This window comes from Protopterus annectens, chromosome 10.part0 (genome assembly GCF_019279795.1).
Source record: "Protopterus annectens isolate FY-2018-M chromosome 10.part0, PAN1.0, whole genome shotgun sequence".
NCBI classification, from domain to species: Eukaryota; Metazoa; Chordata; order Ceratodontiformes; family Protopteridae; genus Protopterus; species Protopterus annectens.
The window spans coordinates 973,161,162-973,167,161 of NC_056744.1; the positions used below are offsets into that span (position 1 = coordinate 973,161,162).

Here is a 6,000-nt window from a genome sequence, read left to right on the forward strand (position 1 = left end):
CTTGATTTATTTTTTTTACTTCTGCCTTTTTAGATATGCAACACCTCTAAGACTCATTGATGAGGGTATCATGAAGGCTGCCTGATAAATGAGGTGGAAGACCCTTTGGATGCAAGCAATGTGCTCATTATATTTGACACAAGCTTGTCTTCCTTAAACACATTGCGGTACACACTTCTGACAAAAGATGGACAGATATGAACCTATAGTGGTGTACCACAGGGCTCAGTCCTGGGCCCACTCTTGTTTGGCATCTACTTTTCCGAAGTACAAGCAAACACAGGAGGGTTATGGCTGACAAAGTTTGCAGATGACTGCAAACTGGGCGTCATAGTAGAAAACACATCTGACACAGATATCCTTCAGAAGGGTCTCACAGAAACGGATAACTGGTGCCAGAGCCATGGCCTAAAGTTAAATGCCAAAAAATGCATAGTCATACCCTTCGGGAAAAACAAGGTTACCCTAGCTACCAAATAGGTGGCAATCCACTGAGCACAGAAGAAGTTATCAGGGACCTGGGGACCCAGGTTGATAGTAGTCTGTCATTCGACACCCATGTAGCTAAAGTAGTTAGGAAGACCTTCTACATTGCCCACCTTATCATGAAGGGATTCTCATCTAGATCAAGGGAGGTCATAGTCTCCCTATACTCATCACTCATCAGACCAATGATTGAGTACAATGCCCCATTCGGAATGTATCTGACCCGACACTTGCAGCAGCTGGAGAGGCCACAAAAGTTCCTCACCAAAAGGATAAAGGGTCTCAAACATCTGTCCTATGCTGCCCGACTGAAAGAACTCCAGCTCTATTCAGTCGCTACCGTTTGCTCAGAGGTGTCCTTAGCCTAACATACCAGGCCATGTCAAACCCAGATTCGATGAATATGCTTCACCACAAAAATCTAGATCCGTCAGAGCCACAAGGGCGGAGACTTAAACCTCGACACGGCTATTAATAGGACGTGCTGGAGGGATAGATTCATCACCCAAAGACTCCCTATGCTGTGGAATAAAATCCCGGTATATGTGAGGCAGAGCACCTCGCTGGCCTTGTTCAAGAGAAATCTTGACCAATGGATGGGAGATCGCAGATATACCCCAGGGATTACCTCAGTGTCACTGCTCAACAGAGGCACAGCAAAATAATGGGTATAGTTCCTCATACTAAAGGGGTGGCGTAAGCCACAAAACTATGGGCTAGGCTTGTAAATGCCCTCAGGCAGATAGCCTAGTATGAACCTATGAACCTATGAAGATAAGCCAGTATAAGCAAATACAAAAGTATTTGTTTACCTTATCTAGAAGCAGCGACAGTAGGACTGGGGAAGGAACCAAGTGCTAGCACTACTAAAGCTAATAAGTTATAATGAAAGTATGTTGATACATTTATAGGTTTTTAGATCAGCCAGATGAATCAGAGTAATTGTGCTGATCTTAATGCTTTGGGTCCCACACTTTGACGAGATCCAAAAGTTTCTCAATCGGCACCAACATTTTTATTTCTGGTACAGTGGGAAGCCCCACCATAAGGGGTACAGATACGCAATGCACCTAAGCTTATTATGGTGAAAATTAGTCGCCTTCTGCTTGGGTGACAAGTTAAGTGTATAGTCTAGTGACACAGTGTACAAAGTATCAGAAACCACTAGATACCGCAGAAAGATGATAAAGGTCTTAGTGACAGCAAACCTGAAAAGAATACGAGAATGTGACACAGACATATCATAGTGGAACACCACGCTGTCCTGGAAGAGAAAGAGAGCATCAAAACAGATCTTAACATATTGCAACCTTCCCAGACTCTAGGCCATCTTGTTTTCAACTGTGTGGATGTTTTAAAAAAGGGCCAATAGTGGATTTTGTGTTAAGAACGCCCACAGGCACCATAGACAGGTCTGGGGAGATTTCTTCTCTTCATATGTATTTTTTTTTCTGCACTGCTTTTTATACTCATGAGCAGCAGTTATTTTCACTTTTCACTACTTATCAATCTATCACAGAACTATATGAAAGGAACCATACTTGGACCTTTTATTTTCATCAAACTTTTTCTTCGCTTTTATATATCAAGCTCAGCCTTGGAGTTTTCTTCAAGCAAACACTTCCAGTGAAATGTTTATCACTCCGCTCTGTGTATCATCCTTACAGAGTTAGATTGCACCAGAATTCACCAGTGTCTAAGTAAGTTCACTTTTCTCTGAGAGTCTCTCAATTCACTGCAGTGACTTTATCATCTCATGGAATGGGGGTATAGCTCAGTGGTAGAACATTTTTGATTGCAGATCAGGAGGTCCCTGGTTCAAATCCAGGTGCCCCCTGTAATGGTGGCTTTTAGGGTGGGAGGTTGGCATAATGGTTAAGGTGTTTACCTTCCAGACACAAGGTGCAAGGGTTTGATCCTCATGTGCAATTAAAATATACAGAACTTAGATTCTGATATAGTTTATACTGTGACATCAAAAGCCCAGTGATATATTGTCCTGTATGAGGCCATATACCAGTTAAACTCAAGGAATTCTTATAAGTTACTCAGATAAAAATGCAAAGTGATGCAGCTGTGCTTCTATTCTTTGTTTAATTAGGAACTAGTACTCTTCATTAAAGAGCCCTTCCTTAGGATAACAAGCAGTATACCTCAGTGTTTTAAAATACTCCCAGCAAGCAGCTTGATGCTGTTCACTCAGCTAGACATCATTCTCTCTCTCTGTCTGTGTTTTGCCGGATTCTGAAATCATGGCTTTGTGCAAATAAGACTGACTTTGTGCAAAGTTTCATCTTCAGAATCTCTCTACGTAACCAGCACCACTGTTCTAATTTCTTTTTCCTACACACTTTATGTTAAAAGTATTCATCAAACAACAAATACATAATTGCAGTTTGTACAAGGGCATATCAAGTCAACATTTCATTTATTCTATTTAATTTGTATTTGTATTATTTGTTAGCATTGATCTCCTTGGACATTTTTTCAGACTCAGTTCTGCCAAGGATCTAGCCGCTGCAGTTAAGTAAGAGAAGTGTCATCCAAGGCCCCAGCCCAGATAACAAGTGAAACATTGGAAGAGGTTACCAAATCAAGGATTATAAAAAGAGAGTCCAAATAGACCAACAAACCACCAAAAAATGCACAAAATACAGCTAAACTATGTCAATTTTTTGTGCACATAAATTAAATCTCTATCCACTTTAGATGCTTCACTGACTGGTACTGGAGACATTTATGTTATTCATACTCACAAAAAGCTAATTGCAATATCACAACTCAAACTCATAAACCAGTTAACATGTTTGAAAGAAATGGGCAGCCAGCCTTAACAGGTCAGTGCTGCTTTTACAACTGTGACTCTCCCTCTGATTCAGTGTGCTTATTATCCCCTCACTCAGCTGTTGAGATTTTAAAAGTTCAAAATCAGGAGTTTCTAAGTAAAACAGTACAATTGAGAAGCATAGGGTGCTGCCACAACTTTGAGCAGGGGCATTACAGGGTATTTATTTAGTTTTTTAGGCATGGGGAGCATTTTTTAATTTCTTTCTTTCTGTTTTTTAAGTGTTTCATAAAAAAACAAAAAAAAAAAACAAACAACAGCAGAAAGGCACCACATACACAAGGGTAACACAGGCCATTATGTAAAATTATTTTACTTCACTTCTGATGTCCAGTGCATCATATGTATCATATGTATGTGTGTATGTATAGCTATCTATATGGGTCACCTTCATTTGCCCGACAGAAATTTCAGGCAGCCCAAATGACTGACAGTTCAGTTCCCCGACAATTAGAAAAAGGCAAGTAAAAGGTTTATGTCCATTTCCCAAGTGTAGTGTGACCCTGGAGTTAGAATATATAGTTAGGGGGTGTGTTGGGGCAGAGCCCCCCACGTACTTTGGTTTTACATTGTCCAGTTTGTTTTTTTATTGTTCACAAAACCAAAGTAGGCTATGCCCCCCACCCACCCCCCCTAACTATATATTCTAACTCCAGGGTCATATTGCTGTGGGGAAAAGGACATATACCTTTTACTTGCCTTTTTATGATTGTTGGGGAAATTAACTGTCAGGCAAATGGGCTGCCTGAAATTTCTGTCATGCAAATGAACTTTAGGTGAAATGAAGGTGACCCAATATATATGTATATATATATATATATATATATATATATATATATATATATATATATATAGATAGATATATACACACATACACATACATACATACATAGACACACATGTACATTGGAAGGCTTATTCTCATTTGTTAGTAATTAGAGGAAGCTTAGTGTTTATTTTAACAAAATGTGAGAGCCCATGTAGGTTTCATTGCTGAAAAGAATAAAACCTGGACTATGACACATAAGTGGCTAGTGACCCGGGTAATGGAGGAATTGACTAGGGAGAATGACAGTGGACAGCTAATGATGGGTCATCCAACCAGCAGGAGAGAGGCAGTCTGACTTCTGCAAGTGCCAGAACTTGCTGGAGACAATGTTTCATGGTATGCACTGAATGGGCCAGGTTTTTGTACTTGGTACTGCAAATCTGCACCACATGGTACCCTTAATGGAGTATGCGTGAGTTTACAGGGAAAGGCATGACAGGCTCTCAAGTTCTTTTTTTATTTTTTTTATTTATTTATTTTTGAGCATACCCATCAGCCAGTGGAGAAGGCTGTGTTAGGGCCAGAAAAAGGAAAATCTTGTTTGGCTTCAAGAATGACAGTTGTCCTGAGACCAGCTCTTGTCCTGATGTTAGGAAACAGACTGCTATTTAGAATGGGGATGAAAAAATATACAAAATAGTCTAGAATCCGCGGTCTAGAGAACAGTATCTCAATCGGTGGATATATTCATATTATTGTATTATATATTCCTACCAATCATCCAGTATTACTGGTGATTAAGTTATTTAATCTCTCTTTTTAGGTTCATAGGTAAGTACTAGGCTATTGGCCCTAGGGCCTATGCAAGCCTAGCCAAACAAAGTTCCCTGGCTTTTGCCACCCAAGAAAATTATTTTCCTGTGCCCCTGTTGAGCAGAGCACAGTGGTGATTCCCAGGGTGAATTTCCTATCTCCCATCCAATCAAGATTTTTCTTGAAGAGTGCTAATAAGGAGCTTTGTTTGATATAGATAGGTAGTTTGTTCCATTGTATGGGAAGTCTCTGGGACAGGAATCTATCCCTCCAGTATGTTCTGTTTATTGTGGTGACAAGGTTTAGGTCCCTGGAGCATGTGGCTCAGTGGGATTGGGATTTCTTTAAGTGTAGCATGTCCATCAGGTCTGGGTTAGACATGGCTTTGTACGTTTGGCAGAGGTCACCTCAAAGTAGGCGATATGCAATGGAGTAGAGCTGGGTTTTTTTTGAGATGGTCGGCGTATGGCATCTGTATGAGGCCGGTAATCCTCTTAGTGAGGTATTTTTGTGGCCTTTCCAGCTGTTGCAGATGTCTTGCGAGGTACATGCCAAATGGGGCATTGTACTCCATGATGGGTCTTATAAGAGATGAGCAGAGATGTATGATGACCTGTCTTTTTCTGGAGAAGAACCCCTTTGTGATGAGATGTGCCACATAGAAGGATTTCCTGACTACTGTGGTGATGTGATTATCAAAGGAGAGACTACTATACACCTGTGTCCCAAGGTCTCTTATCACATTTTCAGTGTTTAGTAGGCTACCACCTATGTTGTAGTTCATGGGTATGGTATTTTTCCCAAAGGGGATGACAATGCACTTCTTGGCATTGAGCTTTAGGCCATGACTTTGACACCAAGCATCAGTCTCAGTGAGGCCTCTTTGTAGAATGTCCACATCCTTAGGTGAATTGATTATGGCTCCTAGTTTGCAGTCATCTGTGAATTTCATTAGCCAGAGACCACCTGTATTAGCCTGGACTTCAATGAAGTAGATACTGAACAGGAGAGGACCCAGGACCAAACCCTGTGGTACTCTGCTTGTCACTGGACTGAAGTCGGATTTGGAGTCGGCTGCTTTCACTGT

The 6,000-nt window shown here is 40.8% G+C and overlaps 1 non-coding gene across 1 annotated transcript; it reads left to right on the forward strand.

Moving 5' to 3' along the window:
- The first annotated feature begins 2,249 nt into the window (after positions 1 to 2,249).
- TRNAC-GCA lies at positions 2,250 to 2,323 on the forward strand. The gene has a single exon. It is a non-coding gene; the product is annotated as a tRNA-Cys (tRNA).
- Positions 2,324 to 6,000: the final 3,677 nt, after the last annotated feature.